The sequence below is a fragment of the Perissodus microlepis genome, chromosome 2 (assembly GCF_051167445.1).
Source record: "Perissodus microlepis isolate ML-2025 ecotype Zambia chromosome 2, ASM5116744v1, whole genome shotgun sequence".
Taxonomy (NCBI): Eukaryota; Metazoa; Chordata; class Actinopteri; order Cichliformes; family Cichlidae; genus Perissodus; species Perissodus microlepis.
Genome location: NC_140462.1, coordinates 16,443,852 through 16,470,282, shown reverse-complemented (window position 1 = coordinate 16,470,282; position 26,431 = coordinate 16,443,852). Strand labels below are relative to the sequence as shown.

General features: G+C 42.7%; 1 protein-coding gene across 5 annotated transcripts in view; it reads left to right on the top strand.

The window, feature by feature from the left end:
* drp2 (dystrophin related protein 2) overlaps positions 1–26,431 on the top strand; it is a 190,699-nt gene that overhangs the window by 60,717 nt on the left and 103,551 nt on the right. For all 5 annotated transcript variants that reach the window (XM_084950478.1, XM_084950497.1, XM_084950489.1 and 2 more), the window contains exon 2: positions 3,302–3,467. The gene's annotated coding sequence lies outside the window, so the exon portion shown is untranslated. The remainder of the gene's footprint in view (positions 1–3,301; positions 3,468–26,431) is intronic.

Below are 26,431 nucleotides of genomic sequence, written 5' to 3'. Positions count from 1 at the left end.
TGTGATCTGGGTTATGATCTGCTGCCCTAGTTCTTGTCCGAGTCCTATTAAATTTTTTTACAGATTATATATTAAAGTTGATAGTGTTTCCATTCCATACTCTAAGAAAAATACCCTATTATTTGGTCACCAGCAGTGTTAAATTAAGTGGCTGGTTGAAAAATCAGTTGGTAATTTAAAGTAACACATGGATGAACAAGAAATGTATTACTGGTTGACCTGGACATGATCAAACATAGTGATTCAAATATGGTGAATGTTGAAACAAAAGGCAATGACAGTATTTTCTTTTGCTAATTTTCCAACACTGCGGTGAAGGGTAGCTGATAGTGTCGATCTTCCAGAGTGCTTTTGTAACAGCATGGTGGCTGTATTTGCTTAGCAACAAAGGTTAGCTGAGTTTAAAAAAAATATAAACGCTCATTTATATTTTTGTTTTAAAGAACACTGGGTCAAAGTGGCACTTCTGCACAGCACAATGCCTACTATGGTTACTCTCTCACTGTGAGAAGCGAGAATGGCATCAGGGAATTTATTTTCCATGTCCAGCATGAAGAGAAAGTGCTGTAGGCCATACCAGCATTAGCTCACAGAACCATGGTAAACCTTGTGGTGAATGACCAAGCCTACCCTAAAAGCTATCAGCTAAAGAGGTATAATTGTATTAAGTCATGACATTTGCTTTTTTTATGTTTAGCTTTTCAAGCGTATTTACCAATAACAAGAATAAGATGGCTAATGAGATGCATTAGGTAAATTAAGTTTTTAGATAAAAGTTCCTTATCTATGTATCCACTAAGGCTGTTGGGAGGGTGGCATTCATCCTGGATGCATCACTTGTCTATTGTAGGGCATACAGAGAGGGAGACAACCATCCACACTCATATCTATGTGCAATTTAAAATCACCAGTTAACCTAAGAAACACAGGCTCCATTGTGTGGTGGTTTACACATTTGCCTTACCAGCAAAAGATCCCTAGAATGGCATCTGCCAAATCAAATATGCAGCACTACCTTCTGTGGCGTCTGTTTGTGATAAAGGGAGCAGCGGAAAGGTTAACGAAAAAACAAAAGATACTAATATGCATGCCTTTGGATTGTGGGGGGGACTGAAGCACCCGGAGAAAACAGATAAACTCTACCAGCTCCAGCCGACTGATTGTTTTCCTTGCTGTGAGGTGCCAGTGTTTACCACTCAATGGTAAAAAAAAAATAAAAAATTGTACACAAAAACATGTGAAAATTGCCTCAAGGCATAGGTCTGGCAGAGGGTCAACTAAATCAGGCAACCAACTGAGCTTGAAACGCTGCATTTCTTTATATGGAGTTTCTCTATTTTCATTGTTTGGTTTTGTTTTTGTATTTTTATATAGGAAGGATGAAGCAAAATAAAGCTTGCTTTTACTTATGCCGCTTACAAAATCTATCATGTGCAGTATTAGCACTGTTTTCCATCTCCAGTATTAAGAAGGCTCAGTGATTTCGTATGGTTTAATGTTCTAATTCACAAAGTGATTATTTGTTGTGAGGGGTCTGTTTTTGCCATTAATGCGGTTATGGTTTCATGGCTTCATTTTTTATTCAGTTAAAAGTGGCACAGGTGTTGTTATCCAGGCTTTTTCTCAGTGGCAAAAGCAGATGTCCTTGTAGATTTAGTTGCATAATATGTGGATGTCTGTGTGCATCTTATATCTCTGTAGTTCGAGATATTTGACATTTTCAGATCTGATTAACCTTTCTCTCTTTTTGCTGTTGTCTTTACATTTCATTAACATTTAACAGTTTCACAGTTGAGGTGGGGAATACTGCGGTAATAGCTCTGTATAGTTTTAAATGTTGTATTGTCAGGGTTTATTTGTGCACACATGGATGCATGTATTGAACATTTTATTTATTCCACGCTGTGTTTATTCTGTCTAGCTGGTCCTGCTGTAACTACATGGATATCCATGACACTGTTTAATCGTATTAATATCCCCACGTTATTGCATTTCTTTATTAGCAAACAAAGATAGTTAATTTATTGAGATTCAGAGTCTAATGTAGCCGTTGTGCTGGATTCTGGCTGTCTTATTGGAAAATGAAAACTGTCCCTCACATTGTCTCCAGCAGTTGTTGGTGCAGTTATTTCATGTAGCTTTCATTTTGACACCCTCCAGGATGCTGCGCAGAAATTTAGCATATTGAGTCTATTAAACCAATGAAATATTCTGTCACTCAAGCGAATATAAACAAACACGCCTTCCTACACAAACACATAGTGGCTACAGTGCAGCCATCAATGCTGTAGATGTACTACAGGCACAGAAACAGTCTAAAGGAATATTCTGCTTCCTCATATAAAACTATAATGTGAATTATGAATGCCACTTCTTTGAAAATAGTTCAGCTCATTCCCTTTCTGCCTGCTGCTTGCTTCCAGCTTGGAATTAAACTTTCATATCTGTTTTGAACTGTTAGGGAGTGCTCTCTTTCTTCTGCCAACCTCTGCACTGAACCATCGCTAGATTTATTGGAAATGTGACACACCTCTAAGACAACCTGTTTGCTGGCAAAATTTCTCAAAATGTGTTCCTGTTATTTTTTTTTTCTTTTTCTTTTTTGGTAAAGCTGCTTCTATGTCTCTCTGTACTCAGCCAAACAGGTAAAGCAAACTAATGTGGTGTTTATTGCTAGTCACTATATGAGGCTCAGAATTAGAGAAAATACTACAGTTAATGTTAACACTCCTATCTAACCCGAGGCCATGATAGAGTTCCTTTGCAGGGCAGTTTTGTGGCAGAGTCGAAAATGAAATCTCTTGGAAGAGAGGAGATACTTATTGGCATTCCGTGTGCAACGCCTTGCTCCCTGTTTCTTGCCAGTGGCCAGCACCCAGTGTCTCAGTAGTCCTATATTCCAGACCCGAGTGTGCTCTCTGCCGATAATAAACAACCGAACAACCACGCTGGAGTCATAGAGGTTTACTGACTTACAATCCGACCACCTTGCTCTGTCTATCTCGCTCAACGGTTGGGTGCAACCTTTGCTTTATGTTCAGTGTTGACATGTTTTAAAACCTCTGCTGTTTCTGCTTTGCTCCCAGGTCTGAATGTCATTGGGCTTGTTTAAAAAAAAAAGAGAGGGGGGTGGGATTGGTTAGACTGAGGGAGGGACGGGATCTTTGGCATTTGGCCCAATGTCAATAAAGGATTAAACTCCAAAAGACATCTGTTAAATGATGTGTCTTTTTTCAGCTTCATATCAAATCTCCTTCTGTCCACTGGGGAGCAGTTTCTGACCCTGTCTCATGTATTGTAGGTTTCACCCGTGTGAGGAGATTGCTGCTGCTGCTTCTGTCCTTCCTCCACAGCCAGGCCTTCCCCCCTCCTCCCCCTTCACCAGAGCAGGGCAGCCACGGAAGGCTTGGCTCGATTTCAAGGAGGCTCAGATCCTGCAGCCACGTCAATCACGTCTTCACCGCTGGGTAACTATCAAGCATGCTATAAAACTACTGCTGCCTTTGAATTTTTCTGGCATGAGAAGCACAGACATTTGAGATTATGTAGTCTTGTTTTTGGAATTGTTTGTTATGCTTGTTTGTTACTTCTGGAGTTGGTCATGTGTGCATTTCTCATGTAAAGAGGCATTTTCTCCATCCAAGCGTGCAATACACACACACACTCGCTCTCAACCGCACAAACAGAGATGCCAGAGGGTACAGGAGATATCTTTAGGCGGTTGATAATTTATTTATTTATTTTTTTAATTTAATCCTATTGACTAGTTTGACGGGGTGCCATGGTGATGCACTGTCACAGCAAGAAGGTTCTGGGTTTAAGCCTGATAGTTAACTGGGCCTTTTTGTGTGGACTTTCCATGTTCTTCTTGTGTTTTTTCAGGGTACTCTGGCTTCTTCCTACAGTACAGAGGTGCATAGTAGGTAGGTTAACTGGTAATTCTGTATTGGCCATAAATGTGAGCGTGAGCCTACAGGTTAGGCTGTGTCCTTGTGTTACAGTAGCTCTGGGATGGACTGGCACTTTGTCTAGGAGTTACATTGCCTCTTGCCCAACGGCAGCTGGCACAGACTTTAGGCCCTTGCAACCCTCTACAGCAGGGTTATTAACCATACAGCACACTGAATAGCTTTCCAAAGTGTAACAATTGTAAAGAAGAAGGGAGAAGCCTTGAAATATTTCACTGTATTTTGCAAAAGGTAGCACTATTTTGCCAGTTGTCAAGAGTGGTTGTCTGAATTGTTGATTTCATGTAGGCCAGAGGTCTGAATCATTGTCAATTTAACAACCTTCTGTCCAGCCAGTACCTCATAGGTTTAAAACAGAAATTCTTCTATAGATACTGAAGTTGTTGCTGCAGGGCAGTGATTTAACTGAAAAATGACATAGGCACTAAACAACCTTGCTTTTCTACAGGAATATAACAAGAATGCATGGCCAACTATGCTTCCAGCTGCAGCACCTAGAAAACCCTAATAAACTCACTGTAAACTAGCTGCTAAAACAATGAAAAGCTTAGCAGTATTCAGTGAAAAAAACAGAGACCAGAAACCAATCTAGAATCGGAAGACTGGTTTACTAGATGTGTCACAGATAGTTTGCTACTACAGTCGTCACATTGTCTTTGGACAATATATTAGTGCTCTGTTTATAGCTTGCTCTGTTAGCAAAAAAAAGTTAGGATTCATATTTATGTCACAGTTATACTTTTGTAATTTTAGGCTAGTGTCCACTGAATTCTGAGGTCTGCTGGTGACCTCGCTACCCTGTCTCAGTTGACACGTTGAACTAGTTCTGCATAATACGTCTCTAAACTTCCATTTCTGCCCATTATTTTAACTTTCTAAATTCAGATTTGTATATATTCTACTGAATTCTTCAGGTAAATAGTGAAAAAAAAAGACAAATGAATGCACATTTCCAATGTGTGGTGTTATGCAAATGTTGGGTGCATCAAGACGAACAGCTGGCTGAGCTAATTCTCCAGGTGGGTGCCGTTAAACCATTATAGACAAATTAAATGCAGTTAAAAAAGAAGATGAATGGACATGGAGTTTGTTAATAGTTTAATGCATCTGTTCTCATCTCCTTTTTTGTTTCCATTTCCCCCTTTTTCATCGCAGGTTTTTAAATTTTGTTGCCTTCTCCTCAACTCCAGAAAACCTTTAAATTACCTGAATGAAAATATGTCCCTGTAGGTTTAGCACATAAATTGGACTCACACTAGAAACATGTAATCTATGCATCCTTTTATTTTCCTTCTTGCTTTCCACGAAGCTCTACTATATGCATTTGATAACCGTGTCCACCCACACTCAGTTATTGAAGGCCCATCGTTCCAGGCTTCTCTGACTTAAATAAATGGGTCTTAGGTTTCTGCCGTGCAGTCACCCTCTAGAGCCAGTTCAATCACTGTCTAACCAGGAGTTACATCCTTTCCCTGCCCTTATCTCTAACTCCAAATTACGGAGTTTCAGCCCAGTCGTCACATCAGAGAGCCACAGGAGGAAGTCAGGGAACAAGGGGCCAGCTTAGACAAGGTTATAAAAGACAGAAAAAAGGCAGAAGGTGGTTTGTAAATACACAATGAGGATTATGCGGCCAGCCCACTGCCCTGCCTTGGCAGGGAAATAGTTCACTCAGTCATCCAACTGGTGTGCCATGAGGGAATATTGCCTTGCTTTGGCTGCTGCACATAAGAGATGTGGTTTTAGAGTTACAGCCTGCTATCTTGCTAAAAGACATTTGAGAAAGGGTTTACTGCTATACTTTGTCAGCGATGGAAATTTTGCTCGCTTTTTCTCTCCCCCTCTGTTATCTGTGGGCTGCTGCATTATAGTCTGAGCCCATGATTGGCATTCTGCAAGTGCGGTCCGCTACTTTGATTAAAAAAAGAAGTAAAATAAAAATATGTCAGCTATACATATAAGCTTCTTTCCCAACGTGTCAGCTACTGAAATTACCCTGTCTCCACGTTTCTGCTCTCTTGTGTCACATTGTGCATAAAAATGAGCTAATGGGGGAGCACCCAGGCTGCTCTATCCCAAACAACAAAGTAGCATGAATAGTAGTCATCAACATGTTTTCCTGAGGTTTACACCTGAAATTCCAATATTTTCCCACCTACTACCACATTACCTATTGTTGTATAATTTTCTGTTTCATATCAAGATAATAAACCAAAAGATAAGATAAGATAAGATAACCTTTATTAGTCCCACACGTGGGAAATTTGTTTTGTCACAGCAGGAAGTGGACAGTGCAAAAGTTATGAAGCAAAAATTAGAATACAATAAGAATCAATACAGTACACAACTGTACAGAATAGAATAAAATAAAATACTATATACAGTAGAATAAAATATACAATAAGATAAAAATAGAATAAAAATGTTATATACAACTGAGTAAAAAATACAACGATGCCAGAAAAGATTATTGTACTTAGTGTTGTTGCACATGTGTGGATGTGTGTGTTTGATCAGTTAAAGTCAAAAGCATAGGATTCTTCCTCTTTAATGGGCTAAAGAGGTCACATTAGTGCTTTAAGGGTTTTAAAATAACAGCGTAACCACAGATAAACACTCGAAGCAGCACTACAGAGCTCAGTGTTAACATCACATACTGTTGCTGTGGCTCCCTGCTAATCTATGTTCAAGGCAGCTTAGCCTATTTGCCACCATGAATGTCCCAGAGTGTGTCACAGTCTCAAAGACCCACCACACTGGCTTCTGGGAGCATCGCGTTCCCTTTTCCTTTTTTCCACCTTTTCACTCTCCATCACTCTTTAATTCCACTCTTCTTCTCCCCTGTCACAGTCTGATCTTCTTATCTTTACTTTGATTCAAATCTTCTGCGGTCCTCTTTCATTTTCTTGTTCTCAGCCCTTTCTTAAGGTCCTGCATGTTGTGATGAGCCTGAGGCTGCTGGGCGTCTGTGGTGTCCTCCAGAGGCATGGCTCCTGAGCAGAGGAGCAGGTCTGAGGATGAGTGAATGTGGCACTCCGCTATCATCCTCTCCCTCTTCTCACTAGTCTCCCTTTTGCTGTCACATCTCCCACTCCTCCTCTTCACTCCTTTATTTCCCATTTCACTTAGCATGTACTATCTCTCCCTGACTCTCTTTGCCTGTCGCCTCTGAGAATGATGCGTATGAGGGTGGCGGAGAAACAGATATAGCTTCCCGACAGAATTGTCTTTACTTGTTCTTCTGGTGCGTGTATGTGCTTGTAAGTTGTACTGAATTGTAAATGGGTAAATGGGTGGTTGTTCATCTTAATGCTGGTATGGGAATATGTGGGAGGGAAGGGTATGCTGTTTATGTTTACTGCATCTCAGCATTCCCATTCCAGGAACAAAGAATTGCTGTGTGTAAACTGGGTGGAAGGGTGGGTGGGTGGTGAGGTGTGGGTCATTGTCTGTGAAGAAGATGCTTTACACACACGCACCTTATGGTGGCCCAGAGTGCACACCACAACAAGTTTGACAAAACAGAATAACAAGATGTAAGAAACCACAGCAAAAATGATCAGAATGAAAATGCATTTAACAAAACACATTATCAACACGCAGCAAAAACTGAAAATGCAAAAATCACACAGAGAGAGAACAAAACAGTAAAACAGAAAGTACAACAAAGATAACCCACTTCATTTAGAGAATAGTAGAAATGTACCATTTAAAAAAATTAAAAGGGAAACTGTTAATTAAACTAATTAAATTAAACACATAGCACCATATGAATATGCCAAATCTATAGACAAGGGACCAGATTAGCTGCACCCAGACCTTTCAGGTTTCTGTTTGTACTCTGCTTATAATCTAAGTTCTATTGACCACTAATATTTGAGCAGGCTTTGGTTGGGTAGAGGTAAACAGTGTAGGTTTAAAAATTTGACAATCTCAAAATCGTCAGCTGTCAGTGATTTATCTTTGTGTTATCTGTTTTGTGCATTAGTAAACAATAATCAGTGGCTGGAACAAGGAGTCTTGATCCAGGTATTTGCTGGCTACACTGAAAGCCCCTAAAACATGGACCTTTGCCACAAGGGGCTAAGTCAGCAGATTAACATACAAACATACGTTCTAATTTGTTAATATTCTCTCACCAGTCAGTTAGCTACAACTTGCTACTATTGGGTTGGGGCCTCTTTAATATTTAGAAGACCCTTCATTGTCTGTGAAGGTTCTCAGTCATCCAGGTCATCGTAGTCTAAGGAGCTTGGAAAGAAAAGTGTCTGGACTTCTTTAGGTTTCTTGAAGACATTTCACCTGTTATAAGAGCAATTGGTGGAGAATCCCACATTTTAAGCCCTATGGGAGTGTCCCCAAGAGGGTCATGGACCCCCTACTGATCCTCTACCTCATACGAGCCAAGGTGTGGCCCAGGATGTGAGTGGGCGTTAAGGCATCTGGGAAGGGATCTCAAAACTGGATTAAAGATGGCAGACAGTTGGTGTCCCGGGCATCCTGGGCCATTTGACCTCAGTAAATCACATGATAGGGTGGGGCTAGGTTTCACAAGGGGCTCATGCGAAACCTTGGCTGATTGTGACCCACAATTGTTTTCACACCTTGGCCCGTGTGATTAGATAGAGGATCAATAGGGGGTCCGTGACCCTCTTGGGGAAAAACTGCAGACAGATGACCGAAAAACTCAGAGTGTCATGTTCCCCGTGTCTGCCCGGCTGACTCAGGTTGGCTACATATGTTTCTTGTTTACATCTACCTCTCTCACGCTTGCCGTGTCTTGCCGGGGCGGAGCTCATTGCGGGCTCCGTTTCCCTTGGAGCCCTGGGTGTGCAAGGTTGCTGGTGTGCTGTGTTTTGTGAAGCCCCTCGTGTGTGAAGAGCTCCTTTTCCGGATTCCCCTGTGCCCTTCATTCCCCCTGCCCTCTCACCTGTATATATTCGCACCTGGTGTTGTATAGCAATAAACGGAACTGTATTTTAGCTGCCTCGTCTGCGCTTGAGTCCATCCCACATCGTGACACAGAGAAGTCAACTCAGTCGCATCAACAACCATGCCACCTTTCTACCCCTTTCTGATACTCAGTTTAAAATTCGGCAGGTCATCTTGACCTTCGTGTCTACATGTCTACATATGTTGGGTTTCTGTTATATGAGTTATCTGAGTTGCTAATTAAATATTTCGATTACTGAGCACTGTACCTAATAAAGTGGCCAGTGAGTGAATGTTCTGAATGTTGTGCTTTTACTCGTATTTTTGTCTTATCCCTTTTTTTTATTGCTTAGTTTAGCACTTTTAAGTTAAACTGCAATTATATCTGAAAGTGTGTGTGTGTGTGTGTGTGTGTGTGTGTGTGTGTGTGTGTGTGTGTGTGTGTGTGTGTGTGTGTGTGTGTACAGTCTGCCTGGTGTGCACTCACACAAGCTAGCAGACATGCGCTTGTGTAAAATTAAATCCACGTCAGCAGGCAGCCATTCAGATAAGATTAACAGGACCTGACGTTTTCTTCGTTGGAGACATATGCTTGCTCCAATTCCCTCAGAATATTTCCCCTTGCCTTCGTCTTCAGTCCAAATTGCATTTCATCTCAGTTCGAGGACATTTCTCCCCACTTACCCTGTCTGCCCACAGCAAGACCTGTTCTCACTATTAATTTGATTTCTGATATTGTTATTACAGGGCAGCATGATTAGGAGTGCATGAGTTAGATAAAAGCCTTGTTTTATGCCATATTGAAGCCAATTAGCATTAGTGTACACTTTCACCTCAGCAGACAGATGACTGTAAATGCTGATTTTATGAATGCAGACTAGCTCGCTGGTAGGGACATTGTGTAAAGGAAAAGGCCTTTTGTTTGCCATTCCAGGTTCAATGTTTACGACCCCTCTTTTAAAAAAAAAAATCTATCATGCTAGAGGAAATTAAAAATTCATCTGCCTCCTGTGTGATGGATTTCCCTAAGAATCACAGGCTGCTGTGTCAATTAACTCTTAAACTACAATATTATGACTTGAGCCTTGAGTAAAGAATTGCACACAAGTGTTAAATTAACGTCAGTTTGAGCAGGCATTATACATGTAATGCTGCACATAGTTGAAGAAAAGGATTTATATAAAAGTGAGGAATAAGGGGCCGTGTTATGAGTTAGTGAGTAACACCTACATAGATGTGAACATCATTTATACATAAGCGCAGAGGCTGTCACATGGATGTCAATGAGGGCTATAGTGAGGAAATGTGATTATCATTTATGCATAAGCACCATTATTGTGTGGGAACAGTGCACTGCAGAAAGTAATAACATCGGTATCTTAAAGCAGCCGAAGCAGGTAGAGCTGTTTCATCCGTCTTCTGCCAGGGCTGCTTTAAAGCAAACTGCCTCACTAGTTGGCTAGCATGTTTGTGTGGTATTGAGCTAAATGTATAGCTTTAGTAGAAAGAGACAGTGTGTTGGAAAATAAAGTTCTGGCTGAAGAGATTTAATGCACTTGTAGTTAAGCATTTTCCCCCACTATAGTATATGGGGAAAACTAGTTTTTGTTCACTGCAATTAAATGCTCTTATTATAGCAGTTACTTTTTAAGATTTACATTTACACACAAAAAATAATTAATTAAGTTGAACCCCTTCAGAAAAAAGCTGTATTTTCTTGATGTTGAATGTGTCGTTGTCACAAAGGCCTTTTCATGTCTGTGGTTATTAGCTGTTGCATCAAAGAGGCTTTCTGTATAAAGTCATCAAATGGTTTTATTCACTTTCAACTGGCGATGCCTTTTAGCAGCTGTTATAAAGATGTGATTAAACAAGGTGTGAGGTGATGTAAACAACAAGGAAGATTTCAGATTGAAAAACAGATTTAAACATAGAGTATGATGCTTCCTGCTGCCCTGTTTAAATGTTGGAATTTTTAATGATTAGAGAAACTCTAGGTGCCTAATCTTTAATTCAGTTAGGACCACAGTCAAAGGAAGATGAAAAAGAAGGTTATTTTATCTGCTAAAATTTATATTTTCCACTTTTTCACTGTTCTGTGGCCTCCATTGGCAAATGTAGAACACATATGATGATACATGGAGAGGTGGAGTATCCTCTACAGAACAGATCAGGCATCAAGTACAACAGATAGGACGCTCATTAAATCAAGTTACATTAAATCAACTTACATTAAATCAACTTACATTAAAGCAACTTAACTACTGTACCCTACATTTAGATGAGTTTATTGCAACTGGGGCTGCGCTTGACTCTGAACTGATGCTGTGGCCATTTCATATGGTTATTGTTGAAGACATTATGACATTGTGACAAAGTACCCCGAGCCTTAACATATTCTAGTTTTTCTTAAACTCATTTAAATTGTTTTAAGTATAATTTATTCTTAAATAACAAAAATCATTTGATTTGATTTTAAAAAAATCTCGGGTTATTCTGGAGTGCAGTTACCAATGATATATTTTAATATATCCTTTGGAATATTAGTTGACGCTAGTGAACCTCATTAATCTTCTCAAGCCCCTTAGGTTTCTCTTTTGACTTTTTGAATGGACTTAGCCCCCAGCTGGGAACTACAGAGCTAAACATGACAATCCTATAAAGGATTTAAAACAACCTTTTACTTAACAGACAGAATCCTTGGCTTAGTTTAATGCTTGCCAATGTGGTAAATTTGCTTTTGTAAGACCTATCAATGCTGTCGTCACACTGACAGGAATTAATTATGCTATCCCATAATTTATCCATGTAGCAGATGGGGAAGCAACACACATTGAATCTTGGCTTTCATACAGGCACGACCATTGCTGTGTGAGCTGTGTGAGACAGAGTGGAGGTAACTGAGAAGTAGCTGAGTGTTGTGTGTTTGTGATGCTGTCACTCTGATGTGTTATAAGCCATTAGCAAAGCTACGAAACGGTAGCTCAGAGGAAGAAGTCATTGATCTTTTGTGTCTGCATTTGTTGCTTGTGTGCACCTGTAAAATGTAGCTTCAACTTTGGTAGATGTCAGGTAATATGATTGCGGGTGGTGGTTCATACTTGCACGTGTTTGTGTGCAAACTGTGCTGTGCAGCACAGCCTTCATTTAGGATTCTGCAGACATATTCACAACTTTCCTGCTAATCCCGGAGCACTGTAATTGTCAGGGTGGGGGATGTAAGGTCTTCATGTTGGCATCTATTGGTCCTAATACAGCACTGAATTGCCCTTCATTAGGAGGAAGTTAATCCCTGCTTATAGTGGTGGAGATGGACACTAAGAGCATGCCGCAGAAGTCGATACATTCATTACTTTACAGCCCCTCTGCTGTGGAAGGGCATTTGTATGAGCCGACGAGGACACATAATTTGTTTTTAACTAAAGTGTAATAGAGAAGTGACATATTTATAAGACGTCATGATTTTTGCTATATAGAGTCATATAGAATATATGAGTATTTTCTCTTTTCATTTACTAATAAATATTAATAAATGAGTCCAACATGCACTCAGGTTAAACAAACCTCAACATGATATTCACAATCATCGGATGCATGTGGGTATTCTATAAACCTGAGAAAACATTAAAGATTTAGGTGTAGCAGACATACAGAGGTCACACAAATCAGTACAGGATTGCATATCTGTGTCCATTAAAGAGAGAACATGTATATTTTTAAATGATTTGTAAAATATATGTTACTGTTACTATTAAAAACATCACAATTTTGGCTTTTTTAAGCGTCATCAGCCTGACGACGGATAAGTTGAAATGCCTAATATCATTAGATTGGTTTACAGTTTACAGATCACAGTTAAACAACACATAAAAGCTTCACTTGACATCGTTATGAAGCCATCTGTCTAATTTTCTTTACATTTTCATTCCTGTATAGTAATGCTGGCATCGCGCCACCTCACCAGGAATAGAAGTGCATGCTATTAAGAAATGTAGCAATTCATAACTTCACTCTCATTTTCACACTTTGCAAAGTGACCCGTTACATAGTCCAGCATATGACCAGCTCTTAATAAGAGCTTTTCCAGTTCAACCATGTGTCAGAACATGAAGAAGCATCTCCAAAAGCTGAGGAGAATAAGGCTGTCACCTTGTTGAACAGGAGGCAACGATGGACCAAAGTTCCATTCATTATTATATCATCATATTCCACATATGCAAGTTTCATACCATATATACAGGATTTTAGCGCATACGTTCAAGGCTTTTAAGGACATCATGATATTAAATACAAAAAATATTTGTAGTGGAGTGAGGATGATGAGTTCAGTGTCTCAGTTCAGTTCAGCTTGAGGAAAGCTTTGAAGTGTGGCAGTACACAGCAGATACTTGTGTATTGCTTGCCAGACTGGAGCAGGGTTTTAGCATTATCTTTCAGCATCCTCTTGGCTCTACACAATGCCCTCTCACCAGTATCACTAATGCTCAATAGATGGGTGCCAATGATGTTCAGGGCAGTTTTATTAATCTACAGCAGATCCTTTGATCTCGGGCGGTATGCTTCCCTTAACTTTGTTTGATGTTTTCAACTATGAACCTTCCCATTGTTCCTCTGTAGAAGTTCAAAAGAACTTGGCAGTTTTTAATAGACGTTAGCCTTTGAGGCTTATGAGGGGTCTGAAAATTATATTAGCACCAGTTCTATTTAATTTTCACCAGTGGAAAAGGAGCATTTTTTACATAAAAAAAAAAACAGTTTTGTATTCTGTAGTTAAATTTTTTTGTCTGTTTTTGTCTGTTTTTTTTTTTTTGTTTTCAGTTGTTAAAGTCTTAATCTGGTTTGTAAAGTAAACATCTCATCTCTCGCAAGAGCGTTATGAAATGCAACTAAAAATATATTTAATTAAATATATTCTTAAGTAAATAAATATAGCGCTTTCACATCATTTGAAAAGGGCTTCATTTGAATATATATATACATGTTAAAGTGTTTGTCTAATTCCCACACACAGTGACTGGCAAGAATGGGGAAAAGATGATCAGCAATGTCTGAACGTATGTGTATATCCTGCAGGAATCTGAAAGACTCTAGTTTCTGCTAAAGCTGAGTATCAGGTGGAAGAAAGAGACACATGTTTCATCACTAATTAATTTGCATGAGATTTTCTCCTCAAACTGACAGAATATTTTTACTCTCGTTCGGTTCCAGCACTCTCACCATTCATTAACTCCACATTTGAATTCCACTTGTACACAAACTTTATCCACTGCATTTCGCCTACAGTCACACACAAGGTAGCTCTAAAATTCAGCTGAGAGTACCAAGCCAAAGGAAGTGTCCCTATCCAGATTATCTACTTAAAAAGCATAAGGGTAGCTTAATGCCATCTTACTGAAAGTGCACTTAAAGATTGCCATAAAAGAATAATTACAGAAGGTATAGTTCTTTGTTTTTTTCAGACTTCACTGAGCAGCCTTGGATTTGCCACCCTGTAAGGTAATGCGTCAAGGATCTGAGTGGCATCACACTGTGGACAAATGGCTCAGATGTGGCAGACCTTACTCACATTATCAAAAAGGCAGAGTCATAAATAGCACCACATTTGGCGGATGACGGCTCAGCTTGACTCCCTCTAATGTCTGACTGAGCGGTGGGTGCGGGGCACCAGGGCGGCAGTGAAAGATCACATGTATCTATCAAATGCAGTAAAATTAGGTAAATAGCTTTGCAGGCCACTTTTCACTTTGCCAGTGGAAAGATGTGCCACTAGAATTTTTACTCGTCCCCATGAAGGATGACAGGAAGCATCTGAGCAGCAGAGTGGAAAAACGCATCCTGGCTCACAGGCTCACGCCATTTTAAGAAGTTCTGTGTTGGTGCGTGTGATGGCAGCAGGAGTTATGTGGCTCTGTGAAATAGAACAAACAAGTTAATAAAATTCCCCTGGCTATCTTTTATACAGCAGTGTGCTGAAGTTGACAGGCATTAGCTGATATGTGTGGCGTTGGCTGTTGTTGGTGTCGGGGGTATCTTAGAGCCCCCGTGGATTCCATCTAAAGGTACGTCTCAGATTATTTTCTGTTTAGAATAAGCTTAACTGGAGGTAGGTCAATTACTCCCAGCTGTGGACCTGATTCCACTGCTGAACTGAGGTGGACCATGGGTTGCTGTGTCACGGTGGGGTCAGGTGAGCAGACGGTGTGGGTGCCTGTGATTGAGAGCTCTGTCACAGCACCTGCAGTCACAGCCTCTGACAAACCTCCCGGGGCATGAATAATGTACGCAGTTGGCCTGAGTGATGGTTTGTGTAATAATGGCAGGCAGAATGGCGTGACCAGAAACCCCAGTAATGGCCAATGTCTTAACCAGCCTGCCAGCCAACATACACACGCTTACCTACCACGGGGGAGATGTATTTAATTTACAGTCTGCTGTTGGAGGGTCTCCTGAGTGCTGCTTTTTTTTTTAGAATGAAACTGTTTTGCTTTCCTTTAAAATTTTAATTTTTTATGTAGGTTTCGAAACATAACCACATTGCTCAGGTGAATTGGATCTTACACACTTATTACATTTAATGAAGTGAAGCCCAAAAACAGACTCCTGGGACATGGCAGATTTAGGAAAGGCTTGCTTTACTCAAATGCCATTCAGCACATGTAAATGCATCTTTTGGGAGCAATGTACCTCGTGCAGTATTCTCAAAAGAACGGTGTTTCATACAAGTCTTACGGCATCTAACGTGGTTATAGCTGTGCAGCTGCACAGGAGGTAAAAGCTTGCACTCACAGTAGGGACAAGAAACAGTGAAGACAAGGATCAGAGTCTGTCCTTAAAGCCATTTATGGTGTTTCAGTTACTTTAAAAGTGACTGTAAAGATTAATATATATATTAATATGCTGCTAGTTGACGAGAGACACCCGGAATGGCTAACCGAAGGCCGGACAGTCCTGATCCTCAAGGACCCCCAGAAGGGACCGGTCCCCTCCAACTAACGACCAATAACCTGCCTCAGCACCACGTGGAAGCTCCTGTCAGGCATCATAGCGGCTAAGATGAACAGGCACATGGGTTAATACATGAGCGGGGCACAGAAAGGGATGGGCAAAAATACCAGAGGCGCAAAACACCAGCTACTGGCAGACCAAGCAGTCAGCCGAGACTGCAGGACCAGACTGACCAACCTGTGCACTGCCTGGATTGATTACAAGAAGGCCTATGATTCAGTGCCCCACACCTGGATCTTGAACTATATAAGATCAACAGGACCCTGAGAGCCTTCATCAGGAACTCAATGGGGATGTGGCGGACAACACTAGAGGCCAACCTCAAGCCCATAGCACAAGTCACCATCAAGTGCGGGATCTACCAAGGAGATGCTCTGTCCCCACTGCTGTTCTGCATAGGCCTGAACCCCCTCAGTGAGATAATTGACAAGACTGGCTACGGATACCGACTACGGAACGGAGCAGTTGTCAGCCACCTCCTGTACATGGATGACATCAAGCTGTATGCCAAGAGTGAACGAGACATCGATTCACTGATCCACACCACCAGGATATACAGCAATGACATCGGAATGTCGTTTGGGCTGGAGAAGTGTAGTCGGATGGTAACAAAGAGAGGGAAGGTAGTCAGAACGGAGGGGATCAAACTACCAGAAGGCAACATTGCAAACATAGAGGACAGTTACAAGTACCTGGGGATCCCGCAGTTGAATGGGAACCATGAAGAGGCCGCTAGGAAAGCTGCAACCACCAAGTACCCGCAGAGGGTCAGGCAAGTCCTGAGGAGTCAGCTGAACGGTAAGAACAAGATCCGGGCTATCAACACCTACGCCCTGCCCGTGATCAGGTACCCTGCTGGGGTAATAGGCTGGCCAGGGGGAGGAGATAGAAGCCACTGACATAAAGACAAGAAAGCTCCTTACCATGCATGGAGGGTTTCACCCCAAGTCCAGCACCCTGAGGCTGTACGCTCAGCGGAAGGAAGGGGGCCGGGGACTGGTGAGTGTCAGCACCACAGTCCAGGATGAGACAACGAACATCCACGAATACATCACGAAGATGGCCCCAACTGACCAAGTGCTCAGTGAATACCTCAGGCAGCAGAAACCCAAGAAAGTGGAGGAAGGCGAGGAACCATCATGGAAGGACAGGCCCCTGCATGGTATGTACCACCGGCAGATAGAGGAGGTGGCTGATATCCAGAAATCCTACCAGTGCCTGGACAAAGCTGGACTGAAAGACAGCACAGAGGCACTAATCATGGCAGCACAAGAACAAGCTCTGAGTACAAGATCCATAGAGGCTGGGGTCTATCACACCAGGCAAGACCCCAGGTGCAGGCTGTGTAAAGATGCCTCTGAGACAATCCAGCACATAACAGCAGGGTGCAAGATGCTAGCAGGCAAGGCATACATGGAACGCCATAACCAAGTGGCCGGCATAGTATACAGAAACATCTGTGCCGAATATGGCCTGGAAGTGCCGAGGTCAAAATGGGAGATGTCCCCAAGGGTGGTGGAGAATGACCACGCTAAGATCCTGTGGGACTTCCAGATACAGACGGACAAAATGGTGGTGGCTAACCAACCGGACATAGTGGTGGTAGACAAACATGAGAAGACGGCCGTAGTGATCGATGTAGCGGTTCCGAATGACAGCAACATCAGGAAGAAGGAACATGAGAAGCTGGAGAAATACCAAGGGCTCAGAGAAGAGCTCGAGAAGATGTGGAGGGTGAAGGTGACGGTGGTCCCAGTGGTAATCGGAGCACTAGGTGCGGTGCCTCCCAAGCTAGGCGAGTGGCTCCAGCAGATCCCAGGAACAACATCGGAGATCTCTGTCCAGAAGAGCACAGTCCTAGGAATAGCTAAGATAATGCGCAGGACCCTCAAGCTCCCAGGGACCCGAGCTTGAAGGATTGACCGCCCACAGGGGCGAGTGGGGAATTTTACATATATAAAAACACCCATCTCGCCCCTGCGGGCGGTTTATCCTTCAAGCTCGGGTCCTCTACCAGAGGCCTGGGAGCTTGAGGGTCCTGCGCAGTATCTTAGCTGTTCCTAGGACTGCGCTCTTCTGGACAGAGATCTCCGATGTTGTTCCCGGGATCTGCTGGAGCCACTCGCCTAGCTTGGGAGTCACCGCACCTAGTGCTCCGATTACCACGGGGACCACCGTCACCTTCACCCTCCACATCCTCTCAAGCTCTTCTCTGAGCCCTTGGTATTTCTCCAGCTTCTCGTGTTCCTTCTTCCTGATGTTGCTGTCATTCGGAACCGCTACATCGATCACTACGGCCGTCTTCTTCTGTTTGTCTACCACCACTATGTCCGGTTGGTTATCCACCACCATTTTGTCCGTCTGTATCTGGAAGTCCCACAGGATCTTAGCGTGGTCATTCTCCACCACCCTTGGGGGCATCTCCCATTTTGACCTCGGGACTTCCAGGTTATACTCGGCACAGATGTTCCTGTACACTATGCCGGCCACTTGGTTATGGCGTTCCATGTATGCCTTGCCTGCTAGCATCTTGCACCCTGCTGTTATGTGCTGGATTGTCTCTGGAGCATCTTTACACAGCCTGCACCTGGGGTCTTGCCTGGTGTGATAGACCCCAGCCTCTATGGATCTTGTACTCAGAGCTTGTTCTTGTGCTGCCATGATTAGTGCCTCTGTGCTGTCTTTCAGTCCAGCTTTGTCCAGCCATTGGTAGGATTTCTGGATATCAGCCACCTCCTCTATCTGCCGGTGGTACATACCGTGCAGGGCCCTGTCCTTCCATGCTGGTTCCTCGTCTCCCTCCTCTTTCTTGGGTTTCTGCTGCCTGAGGTATTCACTGAGCACTCGGTCAGTTGGGGCCATCTTCCCGATGTATTCGTGGATGTTCGTTGTCTCATCCTGGACTGTGGTGCTGACACTCACCAGTCCCCGGCCCCCTTCCTTCCGCTTAGCGTACAGCCTCAGGGTGCTGGACTTGGGGTGAAACCCTCCATGCATGGTAAGGAGCTTTCTTGTCTTTATGTCAGTGGCTTCTATCTCCTCCTTTGGCCAGCCTATTACCCCAGCAGGGTACCTGATCACGGGCAGGGTGTAGGTGTTGATGGCCCGGATCTTGTTCTTACCGTTCAGCTGACTCCTCAGGACTTGCCTGACCCTCTGCAGGTACTTGGTGGTTGCAGCCTTTCTAGCGGCCTCTTCATGGTTCCCATTCGCCTGCGGGATCCCCAGGTACTTGTAACTGTCCTCTATGTCTGCAATGTTGCCTTCTGGTAGTTCAATCCCCTCAGTTCTGACTACCTTCCCTCTCTTCGTTACCATTCGACTACACTTCTCCAGTCCGAACGACATTCCAATGTCATTGCTGTATAGCCTGGTAGTGTGGATCAGTGAATCGATGTCTCGTTCACTCTTGGCATACAGCTTGATGTCATCCATGTACAGGAGGTGGCTGACAACTGCTCCGTTCCGTAGTCGGTATCCGTAGCCAGTCTTGTCAATTATCTCACTGAGGGGGTTCAGGCCTATGCAGAACAGCAGTGGGGACAGAGCATCTCCTTGGTAGATCCCGCACTTGATGGTGACTTGTGCTATGGGCTTGGAGTTGGCCTCTAGTGTTGTACGCCACATCCCCATTGAGTTCCTGATGAAGGCTCTCAGGGTCCTGTTGATCTTGTACAATTCTAAGCATTCCAGGATCCAGCTGTGGGGCATTGAGTCATAGGCCTTCTTGTAAGCAATCCAGGCAGTGCACAGGTTGGTCAGTCTGGTCCTGCAGTCTCGGCTGACTGTTCTGTCTACCAGTAGCTGGTGTTTTGCACCTCTGGTATTCTTGCCAATCCCTTTCTGTGCCCCGCTCATGTATTGACCCATGTGCCTGTTCATCTTAGCCAATATGATGCCTGACAGGAGCTTCCATGTAGTACTGAGGCAGGTTATTGGTCGGTAGTTGGATGGGACCGGTCCCTTCTTGGGGTCCTTGGGGATCAGGACCGTTCGACCTTAGGTTAGCCATTCCGGGTGTCTCTCGTTAACTAGCAGCTGGTTCATTTGTGCTGCCAGACGCTCGTGGAGTGCAGTCAGCTTCTTCAGCCAGTAGGCGTGAACCATGTCGGGCCCTGGTGCTGTCCAACTCTTCATACTGGAGACCCTTTCTTGGATATCTGCCACTGTGATGGTTACTGGTCCCTGTTCAGGGAGGTCGCTATGGTCTGCCCTCAGATCCACTAGCCACTGAGCATTGCCGTTATGGGTTGCGTCCTTCTCCCATATGCTCTTCCAGTATTGCTCCGTCTCCAGCCTTGGTGGTGCTGTTCTCTTATTGTTCCCTTGCCACTGAGAGTACACCTTTGCTGGTTCTGTGGAGAACAGCTGGTTTATTCTCCTGCCTTCTATCTCTCTGGTGTACCTCCTCAAGCGGCTGGCCAAGGCTGTGAGTCTTTGCTTGGCAGTTTCCAAGGCCTCAGGTATGGACAGTTTGCTGTATTTCTTATGCACCTTCTTTGCCGCACCTTTCTGCAACTCCGTTAGTTGGCTTCCTCCGTGCTGCTTTGATCTTGCTCTCTAGCCTCCTTCTCCATGGAGGGTACTGCCCCTTGTGGCTGTTCAGCTTGTAGCCAAGCATCTCACTGATCACTGCTGCCGTATTGTAGATCAGTTTGTTAGTGTCGGTAATCGTGGTTGTAGGTATCGTCCGTAGTGCTGCATTAACATCATCTAGCAGACCTTCTGAGGGTACTTCACGTAATCTTGGTAACCGGCTACGGGGGATCCAGGTTTCAAGCTTGGCCATGATCCTATTTCTCAGGTCAGTTCCTCTCGCACTCAACGATCCTTCTCCTATCGCACTTGGGGCTATGTACCCAATCTCGGGTGGGGGTGATGATATCTCCCCCCTGACCTGGCGTCCTGACTCCTCCTTGCCGTAGCATTTATGTTGTACCTCGTCAATCTCTAGCTGTGATAGCAGTCCCTTCTTTCGAATGTTGGAACACTGAGCTACTAGTTGTTTCGCCGTCATTGTGGATGTTAGGTATCGAAGAATCCATAGGTCCCTCATCCTATTCATGTAGCCCCTTCTGCCAGGGTTACTTGTGTAGTAGCATTCCAACAACGCCCTGTTTTCGTCTCTTGCGCACCGATGCCTTCTTGTTGCAGTAGCCCACTTGTTGTCAGGGTGCCCTGGTTCCTCAACACCTGACGCGGACCTTGTTGATCCGGGCGACGTCCGAGCCGGCATGCCTTCATATTTATCTGTCTCGCTCATGTCTGCGGTAGGCTCGCTTAGCATAGGGGGTCTAGCCTTAGGACCCTTACTGGATACAGACGCCCCAGGCATTCTGACACACACACAGTAGTAGGGATGGGTACCAGTATCCGGTGCCATGATGGCACCGGTTCTGACATAAACGGTAGTAACCAGACCGAAAAGCAGCGCACATTTCGGTGCTTTATTTCGGTGCTTTTTTTTCCTGAGCTGTGATACACTTTAGATTCTAGCCAATCATTTTACGTTTCCGAGGATAGTAGGCGGGTCCAGGTACGTACGTTCTTTTAGAGCAGAGCTACAGATTAAAATGCCCAAGGAGGACCGGTCAAAAGTCTGGCTGTATTTCACAGCAAAAGATGCAAACTCAGCAGCCTGCAACAAGTGCTTTAAGGTGATACTGTGCAAAGGAGGTAACACCTCAAATCCGATGAAACACCTGGCGACGCATAGCGTTTTTTTAAAAGCCGAGAAATGCACCGTATTTGATAGCTTGCTGCGAGACCTCACACCGAGTGCATCTACTGCGGGTGTGGTGCCTGTTATCGGACCCGGAGTTAGCAACATCCCCCAAAAACCGAAGAGTAGAGTCCTGGCCCCTAGCCCTGCCAGTGTAGCAGAAATGATGACGGATGATGATGGCAGCAGCAGCTGTTCTTCTCTGCGTGAGTAGCTTAATGTTGTTCGTGTGTAATTTACGTTGAGTAGGCTAACCGCGTTATTACATTAATGCACGTAAGGTAAACTAGCAAACACCGTCTTAGTTAAATGCGGCTGTCTTCTTGTTTAATGGCAGATACTCCCTTCACCCTGGCCAAAAAGGCTAAAATGACCAAAGAAAAAGTGGAAAACAGTTAAACATGAGAGGTTTTTGGACAAAGTTGGTGTTTTTTCCATTGATTAAGCACTGCTTCCAGCCAAGAGTGATACCATATATGCCCCATAGCTGCAGAAAAGGCTAACATTGTTATCTTTTTACAAAAAAACAGCTGAACATGAGAGGTTTTTGGACCAATTTTGTGTTCTTCATTCTTTAAGCACCGGTTCGAGCACCGTTTAAGCACCGGCACCGTTTCAAAAGTACCGGTTTGGCACCGGTATCGGATAAAACCTAAACGATACCCATCCCTACACAGTAGTGACATATGTTGCTTCACTTTTCCCCCAACTTTCATAATGAACAGTGTTGTGTTTTAAAACAAATGAGCCTTTATTCTAGTATTATGTCTTCTCCTTTTACAAAGCAGACATTTTGGCTCGTCACTAAGGCAAAGGTGTTATAAAAGACGCCTCTCATTGTCCCAGATGTCCATGACAGTGTGACAATGTTGAACATTCGCTGCAGCAATTAAATTAAACTCAGTTCAGTTCAATTGAATCCTATTTGTATTCTGTTAATTCACTACAATACTCGCTGTACGGCGCTTTATAGTGTAAGGTAAAATCTTTACTATGTAGAGAGAAATTCAGCGATTCCATTTGAGCGGCAACTATGTGACAGTTGAGAGAGCGAGAGAAAAAAAAATCCTTTTCACAGGAAGATATAAGGGTCAGGCAGAGTGGCCCTCTGCCTTTTACTGATGAGGGGAAAAATGAAGATGGAGCAGAAGGTCATAGAGGGATAACAAACAAGAATGAAGCCATTATTCATATCATAATTTACACTGAAACTGAGTACATGTACCTTTTTCACATCAGATATTTTAACTTGGTAAATTAGGAAGAGCACAGGTTTAATTAATGAGAAAAATGAAGCCTTCTACAGGGAGTGCAGAATTATTAGGCAAATGAGTATTTTGTCCACATCACCCTCTTCATGCATGTTGTCTTACTCCAAGCTGTATAGGCTCGAAAGCCTACTACCAATTAAGCATATTAGGTGATGTGCATCTCTGTAATGAGAAGGGGTGTGGTCTAATGACATCAACACCCTGTATCAGGTGTGCATAATTATTAGGCAACGTCCTTTCCTTTGGCAAAATGGGTCAAAAGAAGGACTTGACAGGCTCAGAAAAGTCAAAAATAGTGAGATATCTTGCAGAGGGATGCAGCAGTCTCAAAACTGCAAAGCTTCTGAAGCGTGATCATCGAACAATCAAGCGTTTCATTCAAAATAGTCAACAGGGTCGCAAGAAGCGTGTGGAAAAACCAAGGCGCAAAATAACTGCCCATGAACTGAGAAAAGTCAAGCGTGCAGCTGCCAAGATGCCACTTGCCACCAGTTTGGCCATATTTCAGAGCTGCAACATCACTGGAGTGCCCAAAAGCACAAGGTGTGCAATACTCAGAGACATGGCCAAGGTAAGAAAGGCTGAAAGACGACCACCACTGAACAAGACACACAAGCTGAAACGTCAAGACTGGGCCAAGAAATATCTCAAGACTGGTTTTTCTAAGGTTTTATGGACTGATGAAATGAGAGTGAGTCTTGATGGGCCAGATGGATGGGCCCGTGGCTGGATTGGTAAAGGGCAGAGAGCTCCAGTCCGACTCAGACGCCAGCAAGGTGGAGGTGGAGTACTGGTTTGGGCTGGTATCATCAAAGATGAGCTTGTGGGGCCTTTCGGGTTGAGGATGGAGTCAAGCTCAACTCCCAGTCCTGCTGCCAGTTTCTGGAAGACACCTTCTTCAAGCAGTGGTACAGGAAGAAGTCTGCATCCTTCAAGAAAAACATGATTTTCATGCAGGACAATGCTCCATCACACGCGTCCAAGTACTCCACAGCGTGGCTGGCAAGAAAGGGTATAAAAGAAGAAAAACTAATGACATGGCCTCCTTGTTCACCTGATCTGAACCCCATTGAGAACCTGTGGTCCATCATCAAATGTGAGATTTACAAGGAGGGAAAACAGTACACCTCTCTGAACAGTGTCTGGGAGGCTGTGGTTGCTGCTGCATGCAATGTTGATGGTGAACAGATCAAAACACTGACAGAATCCATGGATGGCAGGCTTTTGAGTGTCCTTGCAAAGAAAGGTGGCTATATTGGTCGCTGATTTGTTTTTGTTTTGTTTTTGAATGTCAGAAATGTATATTTGTGAATGTGGAGATGTTATATTGGTTTCACTGGTAAAAATAAATCATTGAAATGGGTATATATTTGTTTTTTGTTAAGTTGCCTAATAATTATGCACAGTAATAGTCACCTGCACACACAGATATCCCCCTAAAATAGCTAAAACTAAAAACAAACTACAAACTACTTCCAAAAACATTCAGCTTTGATATTAATGAGTTTTTTGGGTTCATTGGGAACATGGTTGTTGTTCAATAATAAAATTATTCCTCAAAAATACAACTTGCCTAATAATTCTGCACTCCCTGTATTTTAGTATTGCAGCTGAGGGATTTTATCCTATTAACCCTTTAAAGTCTAAATCATTAAATAATTGCCAGGAAATTCTAATCTTTTGTAAGTAGAGCCATTACTGTGAACCTTCTGATGAAATTACATTTTAATTTTCATTTATTAGTTTTAATTTGTATCATATTTGCTATATCTGGCTTTTTTTGTAATTTATTTTTAAAAAATGTACTGTTTGTTATTTGTGTTTTGGGAACACTGATGATATAGCAGTCTAAAAAACTCTAGCGATCAAATATGCTTTAAAGGGTTAAAAAAAAAAAGCGAATTTATATTCAAAGTTGTGTTTGTTTACACTCATCGTGGGCATGAATGTCATGATAATTTGGGGCTTTTAATGATTTCTTTGAAGTGTTCCTTTTCTACAATAAAATGATTGTACAACATACATCTTTAATGACTAGCCTATTAACTTCTCGCTGATCATGATTGACTACAACTGGTAGTTTTTCTTTCCCAGCATAAAAACGATTTGTTTGACAGCACTCGCTCTATGGACCACAACTCAGAACAATTGGAAAAATCCAAATATTTCAGCAAAGACATAAAAAGGAGACGAGTTTAGTTCAGGAGACAGAAACCTGATCTACTTTTTTTTGCTTAGTTTAGTTGCAGTAGAGACTGCTGGGGACATCCTGTGATGTACTAAGCATTTCTTTTTCACTCACCTCTTTTTACTCTCTATGTTTATAAACCATTTTCCACATAATTGTTAGTTATTAATAAACTCTGGCTCTCTTCCACAGTGTGTCTTTTGTCGAAGTCTCATTTTACTTTTCATTTTCTTTGCTTCCTTTCACCCCCAACCACCGCAGCAGATGTCGGCCCACCCCAATCCTGGTTCTGATGGAGGTTTCTTCCTGTTGAAAGAGAGTTTTTCCTTCCTACTGTTGCCAAATGCTTGCTCACGGGGGGTCCTATGATTAATTTTCTGATTTACATTATAAAGCTGCGTGAGGTGACTGTGTTGTGCTTTGACGCTAAATAAATACAAATTAAAAAATTGAAATCGAATGCTTAGAAGCCATGTAGGAAATCAACCAATTTAAATGAACTCTATCAATTCTGCTAAGAAGAGTGGTTAAATATCCAGCCAGAAGCTTGTTGATTACTATCAAACACATCTTGCTAAAGGATATTTAACTAAATTTTAGTGGAGATGTATGCATATATATATCAGCCTATAGGCCTATGTATAATGTTGACCCTATATGGATTAAAATACATTTAAACTTGTGCACCCAATTCTTTTTTTTTTAAAGTAATTAAAGATGCTGTACATTCATTCAACCCTGGAAAAAGAACAGTTCAAATATATTATTAAAAGCAAAATTACTATGACATTCATGCCCATGATGAGTGCATACAAATTTGTGTCCACAACCGTAGCTGCAATTTATAATTTATAATTTTAAATTACTTGAAGGCAAATATAACAATATCACTTACTTTGTAAGGGAGCGGTTGTGTATGTATGTAGCTGCTTATCTACAGAAGGGAAAAACTTACAAGTGAGCCGCTCTGTGCTGCTGCAAAGGTATAGTGTGGTGTAGTGGTAATAAATTCTGTGAAGCACCCAGACAATAACAGCAAAACCGAGTGTCTGTGTCAGAGCAAGAGGGAGATAGAGAGCAATGTGAGTCACACAGTCAAGCGGTATGCTTCACTGATGTGAACAATGCCCCTAAAAACAATATTAAGAGACTGGAAACAGCCAGTGCATTGACTCCAGAACACTCTGTTGTTGTGTCTGGGGTGAAGGTGTGGTTCAGGTGTGGTTTGAAGTTTCCTTTATTCTTGCTGTCACCAGTACAGTGTTTGAGGAGAGGTTCAGAACTCTTGCACTGAGGTTGCAACATAGATTTTGCTAGTTGAATATGAAGTGCCTTGCATTGCCTG